This window comes from Globicephala melas, chromosome 14 (genome assembly GCF_963455315.2).
Source record: "Globicephala melas chromosome 14, mGloMel1.2, whole genome shotgun sequence".
NCBI lineage: Eukaryota > Metazoa > Chordata > Mammalia > Artiodactyla > Delphinidae > Globicephala > Globicephala melas.
Window position 1 is genome coordinate 81,612,838 of NC_083327.1, and position 20,612 is coordinate 81,633,449.

A 20,612-nucleotide genomic window follows, 5' to 3' on the forward strand; every position below is an offset into this window, starting at 1 on the left:
GTACACTTAAAATGGGTGAACTTTATGGCACGTGAATTATATCTCATAGTTGTTTAAAAACACAAAACAAACTCCTGGCCCTACAGAAGACAAAACCTAAACATAGTCAGCTCTCAGGCCACGTGTGATAGAACCACGTGTCCTGGCACTGTCTGAATGAAGGAGTGAATGAGGCCGAGGGGAGTTCCAGCCTGCAGGAAAGAGGGGCTCTCCCCTCACCCAGGGAACAGAGCAAGATGTCGGGGCCCAGGTCTGCTGATGCAATGCTGGCGCCAGCCTGAGCGCTGCCGGGGTGTAGAGAGGGTCTTCTGACACTGGCATGACTTCTGGGAGGCTGGGCCACAAATAAGGCAGGGGGGACCTCACCTCTGATCCTGAGTATAGCCTGTGGGAAAGGCTGGAAGGATTTTCACCACCTCTGAGTTTTCCAGGCAGCCCCAAAGAGCAGAGGGAACTCACCCCCAGACACACGCCAACAGCCGCTACTGCCACAATCTAGGCTTTGGCTTAAGGTCCAGAGGAAATCTTCAGCGGATCAAAGGTGTTTTGCCCTTCATGCAAGGCTGCTCTGAATACCTGAGACTGAATACTCTGCTTCTGGTCAAACCCACTCAAGTTGGAAGTAGACCGTGTTTGCTATAGCGGACTCACCATGATTAAATTCGGATGAAACTTCAAGGCTCAAATATGCGGAAGAAATGCTACTTAGAGCTATAAGGTCAGCTGCCCTTTAATGCCAAGCGGAGCAGAGGCTGACAAAGCTTCCCGGGAGCAGAGCTCCATGAGGCAGGCGTGGCGTCTGGGGGCTCACACGGTCCCCCCAGGAGCCAGCACGCCCCCCCGCCCCCCGGCCACCACGGCAGACATTACGCGAAGAGTTCATGAATGAAACCTGGAGAGTTGCCAAGAGTGGGTTAATGAAATCCTGGGGAGATAAGTAATTGAAGGGAAAGAAATGGATCCATCCGTCCGTCAACATCGAAATCTTCACATTTTCTGGATGGTGGAAGGCGAAAGAAGCAACAAGACAGAAATCAAGAATTTATGTCCCTGGGCTCCAATTTTAGCTCCAGAAGACTTTCTCTTTTCCCAAAGTCAGCGTGGTGAATTTGGTCAACGTCCTGCATCAAATTCAAAACGTTCGCTGTGCTAGTGTCACTGAGCCCCTGTGGCCAGGGAGGGGTCAGGGCAGCTGCCCCAGTTTTCCTCTAAACTCTTGCTATGGAAATTAGTGTCCCCAAACGGGATGCTGGGATAGGGATAAAGTGACGAGGAAAATGGGACTTATTTCTAATCTGTCTTTAGTTATGAAGGAGGCCTGTAGCTTCCTGCTGCCTTCTTATAACAGGGGACCTTGAATGCTGAGTACCTGAAGGGCTCCACAGTGTAAAGGTAGCAACCTTCACGCCTGAGCAGGGGCTCAGGAGCCAGCAGCTGGTTTGCCTTTATCAGCTGCTTGACCCTGGGCAAATTACTGAACCTCAGTTTCTTCACTTGTAAACTGGAGACAGTAATAGTTCCTACTTCACGGGGTTGTGGTGAGGATTAGTTGTTTCTAGAGCCCTGCCTGGTACGTGGCAATCTTAAATGTGGCATCATCTTCACCATCCTCATCACCATCACCATCATCACCGTCACCATCACTGTCATCATCACCGTCATCGTCACTGTCATCACCATCACCGTCATCGTCACTGTCATCACCATCACCATCATCACCGTCACCATCGTCACCATCATCGTCACCATCACCATCACCACCGCCTTTGTCATGGCTCTGACTTTCCTTTTGTCCCATCACTTTCCTGCTAGTCACCCTCCTTCCATCAGTGGTCCAAGTTCTCCCAGCCCCTTGGAAACACCTAGAAAACTTAAAAACAAAAACAAGGAACCAGTGAGTCGACTAGCCGGTCCAAGGCAGGTGATTCTAACGAACAGGCAAGGCTGAGCCCACAGCCGAGACTCTGCCAGTGAGACCTGAATTCAGGGAGTGAGTTGCGGCCCCTTCGCCACAGCAGCCGTTTCCTCCCTTCACAGGATCCGTGGCTGGTCCCCTGACTCTGCATCGAAGACCAAGTGTTTGTGCAGGTCACCAAGGCCTCCACCGGTAGCTCCACATCGGCTCACTCCTCCTGCCTTTGATTAAACCCCCTCCTCCTTCTGTTTTAATGTCAAAGACTCCATTTCGTTCTTGGAAGGCCAGCTCAGAGCACAGCTTCTGAAATGAGGGCCAAGCCGGGACAAGGCTGCAGGCCACCGTGACCCCCACTGGGTCAGACCCCCACTGGGTCCCTCACCTGGGTCAGCCAGAGACATGTTCTGAATGAAGGAACTATCTGGAAAGCTAGAATGTATAACTAAGTTGCCAAAAGGTAAAACTGACAGAACTTTTGTTTCGGTGACGAGCTTTCCAGTGTCACCTGGACTCTCCTGCCTTAGGAAATGAAGTCCGCTGGGGCCAACATGGACAGCTCAGGATCATGGCTCTGCTGTTCATCAGTCAGTCTCAACCAGTAGTCATCTTTTTAGTTCCCCGTTCTCTCTTTTCCTGCCCTGCCATCAATTGCTGCTTTTCTACCATTTACCCAGGAAAACGGAGAACCAAGCTTGTTAAGCCAGCATTTCAGTGTCTGGCACGCTAAGTAGGTTTCCGGAAAAATCAGATTAAGCCTAATGAAGAACACGGGCTTTTGACGATAACGTTTCTCACTTTATACTTAAGATCTGGGGCTGCGTTCCACATGGCTGGATACGTTACCATCTCTTAAATGGGATATGTTTCAGCAGACGTTTGGTTTAATCTGAATTAGATAAACTCCCTGTTGTCAGAGAGTACCTTTTCTCCACTTTCCCCCCAGAATGCCAATCCCATCGCCTGTGTCACACAAATATTCAAATGTGAATTTCCCTGGAATAGATGGTAGTACTTCTAATGCACAGACCCCACAGCACCTTGATAATCTGACAGCACTATTTCCATTTTCAAATGATTACTATGGGGACTTCCCTGGTGGTCCAGTGGTTAAGACTCCACACTTCCAATGCAGGGAGCACGGGTTCAATTCCTGGCTGGGGAGCTAAGATCTCACGTGCCGAGGGGCGTGGCCAAAAAGTTAAAAAAAGATAATTATGAAATGTTGGGTCAAGTGACACTTCATATAATGCACTTAATAACATGATTTTAAAAAGAGCATGTACACACACACACACACACACACACACACACACATAAGAGGCCCACCCTTCTTCCTTATTACTCTCTAATACATTAAAAAAAACAGCTTGCTTGTGCCTGGGCAAAGTTCATAGGTCAGATTTTTTTTTTCATCCAACGTCTTACTGTAAAGGAAAAAAAAAAGTGGTCTATTGGGGTAGTTAGGTATCGGGCTTTCTTTCCATCTCTTACAATGAGCTCTATCCAAGCTTTTTGTTTCACACAGGAGGTTTGGGTGAGGTTACTGTGCAGAATGTGAGACCCTTCGAGTGAGGGGTACCTTTATGATAGCTTGTTAGTATCTGAATTGGCAAAGTTCACCTGTCTGACTGTTCCGTTCAGATTTCAAAAGATAACCCCATGCAGGAAGGTTTTATGAGAACAGGAAGATAACTCACCCCAAAACGATAAGATAACAGATATCAGCCAGCCATAAGAGTTGATTCCTTGTCCAAGAGATAGTCAAGGTATTGGGAGAGGAAGAGAGATCAGAAAGAAAAGAACAAGGGCTGGGCTCATCTAGAGAAGCTATTACTCCATTATCAAGGGAGGGAGGGCACAAAAGGTGGGTGACCAGAGACAGAAAGGGATCCAAGCAACCTTCCATCAGTTAGACCTTCAGGAGCAGATAGACACAGAGAAGAAAACCGTCAAGGTGGGTAAACTCAGGGATTACTCAGGCCCGGCCCCATCCCATCCCATCCCATCCCATCCCCAAGACTCACCACTGGAGAGAGTAGGAAGGAGGGGAAGGGAAAGGACTGTTCCTTCCCACAGCCAGCTACAGGTTATCCAGCTCAGTCTTTTCTTCTCAAAAATGTCCACAGAAATATTGCCTTCTGCAGAGGAGACTAACTGTGAAGGGTCTGGAGCTATGGCCTAAAGCCATCTAAACAACCCAGCCTGAAAAGTCTTCTGTATTGTCCTAAAAGATCATGTAAATTTTGCATTATGTCATGGCATGTCCATGTTTGTTTTCTTTTTAAAAATTCTTTTCCCTTGGATCTTCTGGCAAAATTGATGCTTGAGTGAGCTGGGCCCAGTTTACCCTGCGACTGGCACATGCCCCAGATGGTCCCAGGATGAGGTGGATGAAGAATTTGCATCCAGCCTGGACCCTTCCTTAATGGGATCAGGAAACAAGGGCCCAGGATGTGCCAGGCCACTTCCCAGTGCCAGGGGACAGCACAGACCAAGGAGCCCAAGGTCACACAGAGAGTAAGCAGGTGGCCACAGCTGGGGCCGAACCCAGGCTCTGCGGCACAGCCCTGCTCCACCTACGCCACGCTACTCCCTGTGGACCTAAAGGCTGCCAGCCTACTAGGTCCAGCAGAAAGCAGCTAGAGAAGGGGGCCTGGTAGTCTCCGGACTCTCATTAATGAAACGCTCCTGTGGCCTCTGACAAGGGCAGGACACCTTGACCGCCAGGAGGATCCTCTCCCTGCCCAGAGAAGCAGGCAAGGTTATGTCATGTGCTCATTAGCAAATTGCAGCTCAGGGCCCGCCCAGCACCCACAGGACACGGCGAGCTCCCAGCCTTGCAAAGCACAGACAGTATGTCTTCTCTGGGGAGTCAGGCCAGAGGGAAGCTTTTTAAACCAGACTGTCTTAAAGACAAATCACAGTTCAGAAGACAGCAGCAGTGGGAGAAAGGAGGCAGTGCCAACCTGGCTAAAATTGGAACCCACATAAATAATTAAAATAATCAGGCACATCGAAAATATCTCTGTGGTCCTCTCTCTCTGCTTCCCTTAAACGTTAACTCTATTATTCCTCTAGGAATGGAGGTCAAATGAGGATTTTACAGACACCATGAAACTTTATTATATTGCTTGGTCTTAAGTAACTTCTTAAACTTCTGCATGATTTGGGAGGTTAAGATGAATTTCTGCACATTTTGAAGCTATGGAAATCCTTTCCCCCTAAAAGAAGATCCAGGGAAATTGGGGGCAAGAATACATCATACAAGTAAATAAGATGCCTGTATAATTCTTTATAGATCAAAAGTCACAGTCTTTGCTCCTCTAACAGGTATTGCTAGCTCTGTGACTCAGGAAAGCTAGCTAACCACTCTGTGCCTCAGTTTCAAGTCAGACTAGAGAAAAGAATTCACAACCCACAAGGCTGGATAAGGACAAGATAGGATCGGACAGGCAGAGCACACGGTACAGTAGCAGATGCTGAATAACGGGGGTTGATATTATTAAAGTGCATAAATGACTACGTTACAAAGCATAATAGAGGTGACCCTTTGGGAAGAGTATTACAGGAAAGGTTTCTTTCTGTATTTACTATCCCAGAACATCAAAGGGGCCCTCTGTACAACCCATTACAAAATCCTGGGGCTCCATCTCCCGGAGTTCTCAGCCCAGCTCTTTCTGCGTCATCCTCCCAGGCCTGGCCTCCACCTTCGTCTCCTGCCCCGAGGCACCAGCCTGACGGGGCTCTCCCTGCCTACGATGACAGCCAGATCAGTTCACAGGGTCCGAGGGACGGGGTGTCCCCCACCTCGCTGTCCCTGCTGTCCAGGCCCCTTCACCACCTGGCACACTCTCATCTCTGATCACTTCCTGATTCACATCCTGCTCCTCTGTAAACAGAGCACTCCAGCGTTAGCACCCCGCTTCTAGGAAGCATTTCTGAAGCCCCAGACTGGATGGAGGATCCGAGGCTCCCCTTTCTATGCTCCCACAGCGCTCTGCACTCTCCCGCCAGTGTGTTAAAATGATCCACTTAGGTTTCTGTCCTGTCCTCCAGGCAGTGACCCTGTCTGGCTCATCTGTGTACCCTCAGTGCCCAGCCAATAATAGGCTGGACACAAGGATTCAGAAACGCTGTAAGAAGATTCTGGAATTGTGTGGGGTGTGGGAATAACAGACTCACTCCACTCACTCCCATCTTTCAGGTCCTGGAAGGGAGGAGGGAGAAGGGCAGACAAAAGGAAGGGACAGCGCAGAGACTAGACACCTCGTGAGCCCCAGGCATGGGGCTGGGGAGCGGGCCTTACCTGAAGCAGGGCGGTTCAGGACCAACAGGGAAGGTGGCCTCCAACCCAGTGGGAAGCGCTGGAGACCAGAGACCAGGAGGGAGAGGCTGAAAACACCCACCACAGCTGGAGGTCTGTGCTCAGAGACAAGTGATTACTAGTGAGACCTGGGCCTGTAGCACGTGGTTCCCGGTGTAGACCCAGGAAATGGGGTGAATCAGCAAATCCCAGCAAAGGCGAGGTCAGTTATGCCAAGCAGCTCAACTGACCAAGCAGCTCGCAATCTTCCTATAGGTATGTTAATCCATCCCACCCAGAGTTTAGGCCACCCTGTCGGCCAGGCCCAAGGGCAGGGTCTCCCTAAACAGAGTTCTGAGTCAGGTCCCCCCACCCAGCCCCGCCCAGCTCCCTCCCTGCAGCCTCGGGTTACAAGGTGACTGCGGCAGGTTTGCCAGAGAAAGGGCACTAAACTTCGAATACATTCCAGTTACAGGTCTGCCTTTCACTTATTTTATTATTATTTTCCAATTCCTGTCTATTTATTAATTTCAGTGAATGAATTGCACCTTTGGTTTGGACTCATGTCTGTAAACCTGGGGAGTACAGGTTAATCCTGAGGGACGCGTTTGCTTGGATGGGGGAGCCGACCACGTGAGCTCAGACATGGCAATTCCCTAAAGCAGTGGTTCTCAAGTGCAGGTGACTTCGCCCTTCCAGGGGACATTTGGCAGAGACTGGGGCATTTTGGGCTGTCACAATTGGGGCAGCGGTGGCATCTAGACGACGGAGGCCAGGAATGCACAGAATGGCTCCACAACAAAGACTTATCTGGCCCAAAATGTCAACAGTGCTGAGATTAAGATCTTGCCCTAAGGGGAGGGGGCGGGGTGGGGGGGGGGGTGAGGGGCGGTGATGAATTGGGCCGTTGGGATTGACGTGTATACACTGATGTGCATAAAATTGATGACTAGTAAGAACCTGCTGTATAAAAAAATAAATAAAATTAAATTAAAAAAAAAAAGAACTTGCCCTAAAAGGAATGTCAACCTTGGAGGACCTGGCTGGAAGGAATCAGCTCAGGCACATCTGACCCTGGATCTCTTGTGCCCACTTTTTGTCTAGGCTACAGCAACCATTCAGTGCCAGGCGTGCTGCTCTGTGCTAGAAACTTCCATGAGAAGCCCCCAGTGCAGTCACGAGGCTAGAAATGTAAAGGATTGTCTATAATGTAATAGCATCTGGAAAGAGTGACTTTTAGGAAGAATGAACGGGATTGAGGAAGAATATCAAGCCAGCAGAGGGCAGAGATTCGGGAGATAGAGGCCCAAAGGGCGACACACATTTGGGAAGGAAGCTACTCCCCTCGTCTCCTTTCAACCTACCCTTCCCCACAGCAAAGGAGAGAGGAAAGGGGAGGTTTTAGATGATGGCATTGATTGTGTGTTGACGGCTGCAGCATCCTGGGAAGAAGCGCCAGGTATGGATAGACTCTTTAAAATTTCATCAGCCTGGGTTAACCTCTGCCCCAAGAGAGGTGACAGCTCAGGAGGGAGCTGACAGAGATGGGAAGAAGACCCAACTTCACTCAGTTCATTTCTCCCATTCTCATTTCAAAGTCTGTCTAAGATAAGCACTGGTGATATCTTTTCAGATAACACTCTGCCTTTAAACTTGCTAACTGATCTGTTGACAACCAACAACAGACAAGAAACGCTAAATCCATCTACCCATGGCCTTGGAAACCACTGAGATCCGCCATAGCAGATATCCTTAAGAGCAACTTCTTGGCAAAGTTCAATCCTTGGTTATAAATTGGTTTTGCGAACAGTTCATATTTAATTTGATGTATGAACTGCACTGTCACTCAGATGTTTTCATCACAGGACCTGTTCCCTTCCCCCACCGTAACACCTTTCTGGCTAAACCACAACAAAATAACAAAGCCCCCGAAAACTATTAGAGTAGTTTGTTTAGAAGTACGGCTATTAGTCCCCCCCCCCTCCACCTCTCCAAGTTCTAAAATACTACTCTCTCTTCCAAAATTTCTGAAGCTCCTAAAATGTAGGATGGAAGGCATGCAAGGGAAGGTCCATATGGTAGAGAGCTGTTCACAACTGCAGAAATACTGTGTGTCTATGTCCCAGGCACTGGGCTGGCCCGGGCATAGATGCATAAATACGATACCATGGAAATAGGGGATCAGCAGTGGGGTACCATGGTCTTGGGTCCAATCTCAGCTCTGTTACTTATTATGGTATTAGGGGAGTAACTTACTCTCTCTCAACTTTACTTTATCTAAAATGCAAACTGATAACAGTTTAACTTGCTCGTTTGTTATGAGGATAAAGGGAATGAATAAATGTGAGGTCTGTGTAAAACACTTGCCCATAGGGTGCTCTCAGCACAGGTGGGCTGCTATCATTATCATATATATCCTACAGGTTGGCCAGTCACCTCAGCGTCCCTGATGGCTTCTACAGGTTACCTGTCATCCCCCAGGCTGAGGAATAATCTCCTGCAGGAATTTCAGTGTCCGGTTTCAAACTACCATGAGGTACACAAGGTGCCTCTTCTCTCGTAGGATCCTACATAGAAATGACCATGAAACAGCCATCATGTGTGACCCAAGGTCAGAGGGGAGAGATTGGAACAACTTCCTGCTGAAGGGAGAAGCTGATCTCACCCACAATCAAAATAACAAAGAAGAGGGGGAATTTGCTAAACGGTTTTTTCTCTGAAGGTCAGGCGGGCACTGGAGGGGGGGCATTCCGGATGAACTCAGTTAGGTTGCCCATATCATTTCCGGCTGAAGGTAGAAATCACGTGCGGTCAGACAATCCTGCTGAGAGGAGCTGCATGACAGCAGGAAATACAAACAGGAAGTGTTGCAACAAGGTTTTAACATTATTTATTCGGGGTATTTAGATTTAAAGTGTTGAAACCCACTTGCTTTTGTCGAACAAGACATAGACTTGCAACATCTTATGGGAAATCTAATGGCAAGAGGATTATCTAGTAAACCAATGGGCATATAATTTGGATGCAGTTGGGAGTCTGTCTTTTTAAAATGTTATATTTTGAGTCCATCTGGAGGGACCTATAGTCCCTCACTCAGTTTGTATTTTTCAGAAAGAGAATTTACAAGCCTTCCGCCCTCTGTGCCTCTGTGACCCCAGGGTCAAATCCTCACTTCTTGCATATCGTTAACAAATGTTTACTGACATCAAACAAGCAAACCAATGAAGGAAGAGACAAGAAAGTTATAAGATGAACAGTCAACTGCTAAGCACTCTCTCCCTCTCTGCCCAGAACAATCTATGTATAAAATTGTTCAATGAAAGAAGCATCTGGTGCCATTAGCCAACAGATGCTTCAATCAAAAACAATTACCCCTGTATATTACACAATGGAATATTACTCAGCCATTCAAAAGAGTGAAATATTGCCATTTGCAGCAAAACAGACAGACCTAGAGATTATCATACTAAATGAAGTAAGTCAGGCAGAGAAAGACTAGCATTATATGACATCACTTTTTTGTGGAATCTAAAAAAATAATAAAAATTAACTTATTTACAAAACAGAAACAGATTCACAGACATAGAAAACAAATTTATGGTTACCAAAAGGGAAAGGGGAGGGGGAGGAAAAAATTTTAAACATGGGATTAATAGATACACACAACTATATATAAAACAGATAAACAAGGACTTCCTGCGTAGTACATGGAACTATATTCAATACCTTGTATAACCTATAATGGAAAAGAATCTGAAGGTGTACACCTGAAACTAACACAATATTGTAAATCAACTATAGTTTAATTAAAAAAAAAAAAAAGAACAATACGCCCTGGTTTAAGGGGCTGTTTCTACATCTGTCTCTCTGCTAGTTCCTGAGCATTTTTAGGGAAGAAATAGTTTCCCATTTATTGCTAGATCCATGATATATAGTGCCTGACACATAATACTGATATCAGTTGTTGAGTGAATGAGTAAATGGATGGGTGGATGGATGATATATATATGAATGAATGAATGAATGAATGGCGACTGAAAGGTAGGACTAAAGGTGAAGAAAGGAAGAAGTAAAGCAAACCAGACTGGAACACAAGTAGAAAATCTTTGTGGAACAAGTCTTGAAAAATAAAGAAAGACAGGTTAGATAGATTATTCCATGATAACGTTCACCAAAAATTGCTCTTGTTTTAAGATATTTCCTCTTATTCAGTCATTAGAAGAGAATGGAGATCACCCAGTCACAGTATCTCCCTTAAAAACCCTTCGGATATTTGAAAACTAGCTATTTACACTGTATGCGGTTTTGCTCACAGTGTGTCCACAGCACTCGGCACACAATAAATGCACAAGAAATACTGTTAAAAGAACAAGTTCATGATTTAAGCTTCCTCTTTCCCAGAACCTTAGCAGTGATTCTCTCGGGTCCATACATGAAGCCAAATTTCCGAGTTCCAAAACTTTCCAAATGGATTCTGTCCTGAGACGAAGATTATTGCATTAGAGTTGCCCAGGTTCTGGGTGATGTGAGATAGTTTTTAAGCCCGGCGTGATTACATATGATCATTTAGGCGTCAAAAACCTTTCAGAACTGTGAACACAGTGTCTTCCCATACCCATTAGACCTCCTTTTCAGAATACAGCAGATTGCACAAAATATAGTAAGTTTGCCAAATGTTCATCTGAGCATCCCACAATTTAAAGCAACAGCAATGGTCGGTATTATTAGGATGACGTTGTGGGTGCATGTGGAGTTCCCGCATTCAAATTTCTGAGTTGTTTAAAGTCTGATTTAAGTCTGATTGCAGTTCTTAGAGCTTCAGCTCAAGAATAACTGAATTACGAAGGATTCTGCCTCCTACTTACACAGTCCTTCTTTTCTACCAGTCTCGTTCTGGGTTAAACAAAATTCTGTCCCTGAATCCCTACTAGTTCTTTCCACCAGCACAGACTGCTCCTGGGCTATTTCCATGCTAAAGATGGACTTCTCCCTGCTTTGGACAAGAACCTTGAACCAGGACCCATCTCTCACCATCCGTCCCTGTTACCTGAGACACCTTTGCCTCTTCGCCTTGAATCATCTGTCCCCTCCCCTTCAAACCTTCAATGCCACCATCCTCTACTTCTTCCCAGACTCACAGCATCTCACTTCTCATATCCCTCTTGCCCTGCCTCCTCCTCTCCAGCTCTGTGCCCATCTACACACTTTGTCACCCCTATTTGGAGGATTTTAAACTTGAGAGCACAGATCACCACTTCTGTTTTCTTCACAAACTTGACAGCACACAGTTCAGAGCCACGAAATCCCAACGCGATGGTGACTGACCCAGCTTCACCAGTTATGTCCTCAGCATCACCTCCATCCAGCCTCTTTCACTGGACCCAGAATTTGCTTTGCATCCATAGCTCCACTGACCTTCTCCGGGTCAAGACTGTTAATTATGGGGTTTTTTGTTTTTAGTGTGTGTGGTACGCGGACCTCTCACTGCTGTGGCCTCTCCCGTTGCGGAGCACAGGCTCCGGACGCGCAGGCTCAGCGGCCATGGCTCACGGGCCCAGCCGCTCCGCGGCATGTGGGATCCTCCCGGACCGGGGCACGAACCCGCATCCCCTGCATCGGCAGGCGGACTCTCAACCACTGCGCCACCAGGGAAGCCCCTGTTAATTATGTTTTTAACTTCTACTCAGGGTCTGATCATAGGACAGTGATTTCCCTTTTTTTTTTTGGCTGAAATTCCAAACAATTCTTGCTACTTTTCCTTTGAACTCCATCTTACAAGGATTTTTGCTGTGAAACTCCTATATTTGGAAACTCAAGAGCACTCTTACCACACACTTGACTTACACACTTTCCATCTGCTCCGCAGGGTCATGTAGTAAAGTCCACATCCTTGAGGACCATCTCAGGCTGGAAAAACCGTAACTTAGTCTGACTAGTTTCCACACTTTGCAAACATCGCAAACCTATAAACCTACAACTGTTCATATGTACTAACATGTGCTTTTCAAAACAAGAATCATATTTTTTAATGACACTTTTCTGTGTTTTATGACTTTTTAACTAGTTCTCTTGTCTTTACTTAGTTCCCGTTAGTTTTGTGCCACGCTATTTAGCCCCTTTTTTAGATAACTTTTGTATCTGAAATACTTAAGACCTCTTGCACTATAAAAAGTTTTATAAGTCAGAGACAACAGCATGTTGAGATAAGGATCTTGGCAAGCAGAACCTCATTAAATCACCCCTTCTTCCTGCTTCCCTGAGGAGGGGTTACTCTGAGCTTTCTAAGTGATGCTTTTGGCTTCACAGTGGAAAGGCATTGTGAAGGCTAAGCCAGCTTCACAAATCTTTATCCAAAACTACAGATAATGTTAAGAATCAAGGGTGAGATTACTATCGATTGGTCTTATAAAGCCTAATTTGGTAATTCAGGATGCCCATTAGAAGAATGGTGTCTGTTATCGAACATCTCCTCAGATGCACTGAATAAAAGCATCAATTTGACTCCTACCTGTTAATAAGCCCATTTGGACTATGTTCAACAGCTGTGTCACTTGATTTTAATTATATTTAACTTTGCTTAATACTATGTAGATGATACTATTTTTCTCTCATGTTTTATATTTTTCCTGAAAATCAACTTTTTCTCTCCATAGAGGATACTTAGAAGATTCAGTAGCTTCCCTGCCCAACTACACACACACACACCACATATCACACACATCAGATCCACATACACACCACAGACACACACTTTCTTCCTTATGATCTTTTTTTTTCCCAACTGAGGATGCTTGACTAACAATCACAGCTGGGTTAATCTCTTCCCAGTTTTAAAAAAGAGAAGGTCTATGGACCATCAGCTTAAGGAGAGTGGACAGCTGATCCATATTAGGACGACGCCCGAAAAACTGACAATCCTGCTGGTAGTTAACATTTGTTACTCATTTACACTTGTTGAACTTGGATTGTGTGCTAAGTTCAGACTAGAGCAAAGACCCCTCTTTTAAACATTCAGACTTTTAGGCAGACCTGGGCAGACAATAACGTCAGTGTGAATTCTCAAACACCCTCTACAACTTTTTCCAAGAATCTCACCTCCTCTAAAGAAGTGCTCTTCCCCGCCCCCCGCCACTTAGTTTGATCACAGGATTAATATCACGTCTTGAGAACAGTTTAGGTTTTCAAAAAAGACCAGAAACTGAAGACTTACATAAACATCAGATCATTCCTTTTTCTAATTCCCAGATATGATGAGGAAATTCATAGGCTGAAAATTCAGCAAATAAAGAGGTAATTACAAATGCCCGTTTCCTTGACAACTCCCCTCCCCCAGCCCTCCGGTGATAGGGAAAAACCAAAACGGGGGTGAGGAGGGGTAGCCGCGAAGCCAGGTTGCCTCCGAGCAGCCTGGGCGAGAACCAGCGCGGAAAGCAGCCGACGCGCAGCAAACACAAATAAAGCAATGGATATCGGGGCTGCACTTGGGTGTAGTATTTTTGTGGTTGCCATAGAAACGGCAGAGACGGAAGAACATGTTGCATGACACAAAAGAGACCGATCGGTAACAGGAACCTTCTCCCCGGCTTCGTCTATTGCAGAGAAAATTATTTCACCCGAGGCGGCGGGGGGGGGGGGGGGGGGGAGCTGGGCAGGGGGAAATGAACCCCAGCACGGCAGCTCGAAATCACAGCGCGGACGGCCACGCTCCCCCAGCTGAGCACAAAGAAACGGTTCTTGTGCGGCAGCAAAGCCCCCGCTGCCTTCCAGGGCTGCCCCTCCACGTTCCCACTGTCTCCTCACTTCCTTCTCCGCCTTCCTCTCCTCCTCTTTCTTACCTACCCCTTCCAGAGGTTTTAATGAAATCCAGCCCAGGAGAGAATAAGGGTGATAGAGAGAGGGGTGCAAACATCCGCCACGCCCAGAGGTGAAGTCGCCTGGAAATAGCACGAACGGCACATACCTCCTTTCTGGAAGCCCTGGACACATGGACTTAGAAATCAGAAACTGAAAGGGAGCAGGCTGGGGTGCAGAAATTGCCACTAGTTTATAGGAGCTGTAAGTCAGCCAACACTGGAAAGAAGAAGCGAGACTCCACCCATGGGGTGGACTCTTCGGAAAAAAAAAAAAAGTGGTCCTCAGCTGACGTCTCTCCCCACCCCATGTCACTTCCTTTTAAAGCTACAATTTAGCAGTTATGGGGAGGGAGATACGAGCTGGTGTAACATGAGTCCCTCCCCCTCCCCTTCCAATTAGTGTAAGGAAGTGCTTCAGCTGGCTTCACGTCTGAAATCTCTGGCCGGAGAACCTGCCAGAATCGGAAACAAAGCCCGCTAGGTGGCCTTTCTTTTTCGGCCGCGCCTCCCGAATCCTGTTGCATCCCTATGCCGACATGGCTCCTCCAACCTCAGCTCGGACAGATCCAGCCCCGTCTGTGCTGAGACCTGGAAATTGCCCTAAACTGGCTCATATTTTGTTTGGTAAAATACCCGCACTCTGCAATCCCCCCTCACCTCTCACTGGTACGCGGTGCGGAAAGGAGATTGCATTCCACTCGGAAGAGCCCCAAAGCACCTTCGACAAAATACTACTGAAAATTCCAGCGATCTGAGATGTTAAGAACTGGGAAACAGAGGCTTGGAGGTCGATGGATTTTCTCCCCGCAAAGCAGCTACCGTGTGGATTCCCCGTGCGCGCGCGGGCGCGCACGCAAGCACATGCACGTGGCATTCACGCGCAGTGTTAGAGAGGGTCTGGGCAGATCTTTATAATAAAATAGAGTCCTCATAATTTTAAAAGAGGGCGGACTGTTGAACCTCCAGAAATGCCAGGTCTCCAACGTTTCTAAAAAACACTTTCAACCTCCAAACAGTTAAGATGTATGCCCTTCAAATGTTCTTTATTAGAGCCATTGCCACAAATAATATTTGAGTATTAACATATGACTCCTGTGTTCACCGCCGTTCTTTAGATGTTTACAATCCACAGGGGAAAAAAATAAATGTTCACAAATAACTAGACCATATTGCAGAATTACTAAGAGCTACAAAAGTGCTAAAAACAGCGTGCCATGAGAAAATAGAAGGATGGAAAGAGCTCTATTGGGTTACGATGAGCGAAAAAAAGGCATTCAGAATTCAGCAAACATGGTTTGGACTGGGTCCTATAGGGTGTGCGGCGTTTTGATAGTCTGTGATGGAGAGAGGGAAAAGCATGAATGGGGTTGAAGGACATCTAAGGCATAAAAAAGGACCAGAACAGAAAACCCATTTGTGGCAATGGTTTATTTTAATATTCATGGGAAAATAAATTTGACCATGTAAACACGTTTATAAAAGATGTTTGTAAGAAGTTCTTGCAGCCAAGGCAATTTTTGAGTTCTCATAACTTTTCAAATTATGTTTTAAAATTCATTTGTTTCCAGTTTTTCAAAGCACTTCTAAAGTAGAGTTAGACTGATGCTTTTTCATAGTTGAAGTTTGAATGGGGATTAACTTCAAAATCTACAAATTGCATAAATTTGTGCTACATTTACTACAAGTAGAGCCACTGATTTCAACAGAAACAATATGAAATAAAAATTTTTGACATTTGCAAGTCTTATTCTGATCATAATACTATTATATGTCTATTCCATTAAGATTATCATTATTATTTTTTAATTTAATTTAATTATTTTATACATCAGTTTCTCTTTTTTTGAATTTTATTTTATTTATTTTTTTATACAGCAGTTTCTTATTAGTTATCCATTTTATGCACATCAGTATATACATGTCAATCCCAATCTCCCAATTCATCCCACCTCCACCACCCCCCACTCGGCTTTCCCCCTTTGGTGTCCATAAGTTTGTTCTCTACATCTGTGTCTCTATTTCTGCCTTGCAAACCAGTTCGTCTGTATCATTTTTCTAGATTCCACATATATGTGTTAATATACGTATTTGTTTTTCTCTTTCTGGCTTACTTCACTCGGTATGACAGTCTCTAGGTCCATCCACGTCTCTACAAATGACCCAATTTCCTTCCTTTTTATGGCTGAGTAATATTCCATTGTATATATGTACCACATCTTCTTTATCCATTCGTCTGTCAGTGGGCATTTAGGTTGCTTCCATGTCCTGGCTATTGTAAATAGTGCTGCAATGAACAATGGGGTGCATGTGTCTTCTTGAATTATGGTTTTCTCAGGGTATATGCCCAGTAGTGGGATTGCTGGGTCATATGGTAGTTCTATTTTTAGTTTTTTAAGGAACTTCCTTACTGTTCTTCATAATGGCTGTATCCATTTACATTCCCACCAACAGTGCCAGAGGGTTCCCTTTTAAGATTATTGTTATTATTATGCTTATTTTTGCTACAGTAACACTTTGCCTATTTAGATGATGTTACTCACAGTCTCAATTACCTTAGAAATATAGCTGAGAAATATGGGAGGAAAAAACACTACTTCTAAAAATTTAAAGTGGAAATACAACCTTTGAGAATTAAACCCTATGCACTTTACTCAGTCCCATTTAGAATCTCTCCTTTATTTCAGATATCCTGATTTAGCTCTTTCTATCTAAACAAGGAACTGTGAAAATTTCCAGATCAAAATCTAACAATTCAGTTCAACAAATAGGTATTGAGTATCTGTGCTGGTTGCTGAAGATACAAAAACACAAGTAAGACATGGACCTTGCCCCAAAGGCCTCAGAGTCTTAGGAAAGAAAGAGGCCTGGAAGCAATTAAGATATGAAGGCAGTAATTGAAGTCTGTACAAGGTTCAGAGATGAGCCAAAGAATGGGGAAAGGGAAGTAGGGGTGTATGTCTACATAGTTTCTTTCTTTCTTCTTTGTAAATAAATTTAATTAATTAATTAATTAATTAAGTTTTGTCTGCGTTGTGCCTTCGTTGCTGTGCACGGGCTTTCTCTACTTGCAGCGAGCAGGGGCTACTCTTCGTTGCAGTGCGTGGGCTTCTCATTGCGGTGGCTTCTCTTGTTGCAGAGCACAGGCTCTAAGTGCACGGGCTTCAGTAGTTGTGGCGCATGGGCTCAGTAGTTGTGGCTCGCGGGCTCTAGAGCACAGGCTCAGTAGTTACAGTGCCGGGGCTTAGTTACTCTGCGGCATGTGGGATCTTCCCAGACCAGGGATTGAACCCTTGTCCCCTGCATTGGCAGGCGGATTCTTAACCACTGCGCCACCAGGGAAGTCCCTCTACATAGTTTCTTAATTCACAGCAAACTATAAAAGGGATGAGAATGATCAGTATATTCACCGGTGAGACAGCAAGAAATAAACGCTGACAGCTGGAGCTAAGAGGCGTAAAGTGGTAACTCGTAAAAAGGATACACAAATAGCCATTAAATAACAACAACAAAAAGGATGCAACCTCACATAAAATAAAAGTAGAAAGGAAGAGATGTTCTTTCTTTGTCTGTCTGCTTGTCAAACATTCAGAAAACTATAGTGTACAATGTGAAGAGGATGCTGTATGATGGGCTGGCTCCTCTCTTCCTGGTGACAATGAATTGGTACCTTCTTTCTGGAATTTAAACAAGGTATATCACAAGCTTTTAAAATGTTCATACTTTTTTTTTTTTTTTTTTTGTGGTACGCGGGCATCTCACTGTTGTGGCCTCTCCCGTTGCGGAGCACAGGTTCTGGACGCGCAGGCTCAGCGGCCATGGCTCACGGGCCCAGCCACTCCACGGCATGTGGGATCCTCGGGAACCGGGGCATGAACCCGCGTCCCCTGCATCGTCAGGCGGACTATTAACCACTGCGCCACCAGGGAAGCCCTATTTGTAACTTTTATAAAAGAAAATGACCATGATTAAAAAACAAAACACTCAAGGTTTCTAAAGTCTTAGGTGATTTAGGACAGAAGCAAAGAATAATCGATGGAGATTATAACATGTTCAATCCCAAAGATTGAAATATTTTCAGAATCCTCTATTAAAGGTAAAATTCTATGTGTTTCAGAAGAGTTTCTTTTAACCTAAATTCTGGTACTTAGAATGATAAGTATCATTTATCTAAAATGTTAACTTGCATACTGTGTTTTTCGCTGCCATGCTAGATGGTTATTAGGGACATTATTTCCAACAGCCTTTTCTCTTAACACATTGTTAGCTACACAATGACAATAGTTTTGCTTTCTTTTCATTTGCTTATTTTATGAACATGAATATAGATACATCTGTATAAATCTATATACACAGTTTGAAATTTTCCTCAAGTTATAAAATATAAACATATCACAGACTTGTAATTATAATAACCTCACTGTATGCTAAATTCGGAATTGTTACTGCTTTGAGGTGACAAAGAAAAAGTGTAAATAATAAATTCAATTTGATATTTGGAGTGTTTCATCTTATATTTAATAGTTGTATATTTCAATCATTTCTAATAGAGCCTTACAATTGTGTCACATATATGTTTTTAACGACCAGTAATCTCTTATGGCTATATTGTTATTATTGCAATCATTTTAAGTACTTTCAAATAGCTTTAACATTACCTGTCATTGAGGAAAATACAGAGGAATCAGGCAAGATTCCTCCTTGATCAATAATGATTACAATAAGTCATTCCCCAAACATTAATGTCCATTGATCAGCTCTCAACACATCTTAACTCAGAATTTTTCTTTAAACCTGTTACAAATTGTTCTCAGTGTTCACTCAGCTCCTTTCTCTTCTAGACCACTCCAGGTTCATTCAGACTGGCAGAGCTGACCCTGGAAAGTCATTCATTCCCTCCTCTTGCATCCAGGCACTGAGCAACTGGAAATCATATAATGCAGGAGGAAATCTACCCCAACAGGAGGAACTGAATTCAAATCAATTAAAGCCTGACTGATGGGCAACAAATGGAAAAAGGTTCCAGCTTCACTATCTGGTTTTAAAAGACAAGGTCATACAAAAGATTACTGAGACTTAGCCCTCGCATTCTTTGCAACCAAGTAAAAAGAAAGCACACCACTTCAGGTGGTGTTTCACTCTGGATGACTTTCAGCCCTTGTACTTTATATGTTGGGTAATTTTTTTTAAGTTTTGATAAGATGGATTACCCTTATAAACAGAAATGTGAAACATTGTTTTTTAAATAAATCTTTATTGTTCTCAATTGTTGACATAATGCTTGTCTTTATTTGGCAAGCTTATAGCCTAGTGGCACCTTGGAGGTTGATCTACTTAAAGTGTCGTCATGGACCATGAGGGTGGGAGCTTGTTAGAAATGCAGAGGGGACTTCCCTGGCGGTCCAGTGGTTAAGACTCCATGCTTCCACCGCAGGTGGCGCTGGTTCAATCCCTGGTCGAGGAACTAAGAACCCAATTGCTGTGCAGCGGCCAAAAAATTAAAAAAAATTTTTTTTAATTAAAGAAAAAAGAAATGCAGAGTCTTGGGCCCCACCCCAGACCTAGTGAATCAAACTATTTTCACAATATCCCCAGGAAATTCACACGTGCATGGAAGTTTGAGAAGTACTTGCTTGAGTCCACATCTCTCATTTTACAGAGGACACTTCAGAGTCCAGGAAGGGTGAGTCTGCTTGTCCTGGGTTACACAACAAACAGGAAATAGAGCTGAAGCAAAACCACAGTTTTTAATGATTCCTACTACGGAATTCTTTCCACTGTATTCCTCCAGCTTTCAGATGAAAAGCAAGTCTGAAAGAAAATCTATTGGCATAAAAATGTTAAAAAGAGAATTTCTACTTAAACTCATGTTTATTATTCTAAGTGTAGTTATTAAAAGTCTACACTCTGTGCATTTGAGTTTATACATAGTCAGCTTTACCCAAAGAAAATGAATCTTGGAATTTGGCAACTTTCAGACCAAAATTGGCAAAAAGCAGGTGACATCTTTTCTCCATGATCACTCATTTTATTTTGGTTTCAAGCCAAAGCCAAGTCTCGTTGAATAAAACTTAGCTTCAGGGGCTTCCCTGGTGGCACAGTGGTTGAGAGTCCGCCTGCCGATGCAGGGGAGACGGGTTCGTGCCCCGGTCCAGGAAGATCCCACATGCCGCGGAGCGGCTGGGCCCGTGAGCCATGGCCGCTGAGCCTGCGCGTCCGGAGCCCACTTAGCTTCATGACTGATTTGCAAGAGGCGACAGAAACGAAAATGTGCTCCACAGGTCCCCTTGTTTCTGCTCTTGCCACTTTCAAATCTGCTTGTTCCTCACCTGGCAGCCTTTGCAAAACGGAGCTTTGTAAAATAAAAAACAAGAGAATGTGATTCTCTCCTCTCTCATCTCTGCCCTTGAGTGCATGAGAGTCCCCTGTATCCTGACAACAGATCTTTCATTGAGCTGCCTTTGTTACTTGCAATAGAGTCCTAATTCTTCATGTAAAGTTTTGGAGTTTCAGCTTCCTCCTACATAAAATTCATGGGGTGGTT

The 20,612-nt window shown here is 44.7% G+C and overlaps 1 protein-coding gene across 14 annotated transcripts in view; it reads right to left on the bottom strand.

Moving 5' to 3' along the window:
* Positions 1-20,612, bottom strand: part of AGPAT4 (1-acylglycerol-3-phosphate O-acyltransferase 4) — a 1,427,829-nt gene that overhangs the window by 102,460 nt on the left and 1,304,757 nt on the right. The window contains exon 1 of one of the 14 annotated variants that reach the window (XM_030852996.2): positions 14,729-14,898. The exons of 11 other annotated variants lie outside the window; for them this stretch is intronic. The gene's annotated coding sequence lies outside the window, so the exon portion shown is untranslated. Of the gene's footprint in view, positions 1-13,428; positions 13,510-14,178; positions 14,319-14,728; positions 14,899-20,612 lie in introns of those variants that run through there. 2 more of the 14 variants (XM_030852995.2, XM_030852998.3) reach the window with 2 other exon arrangements.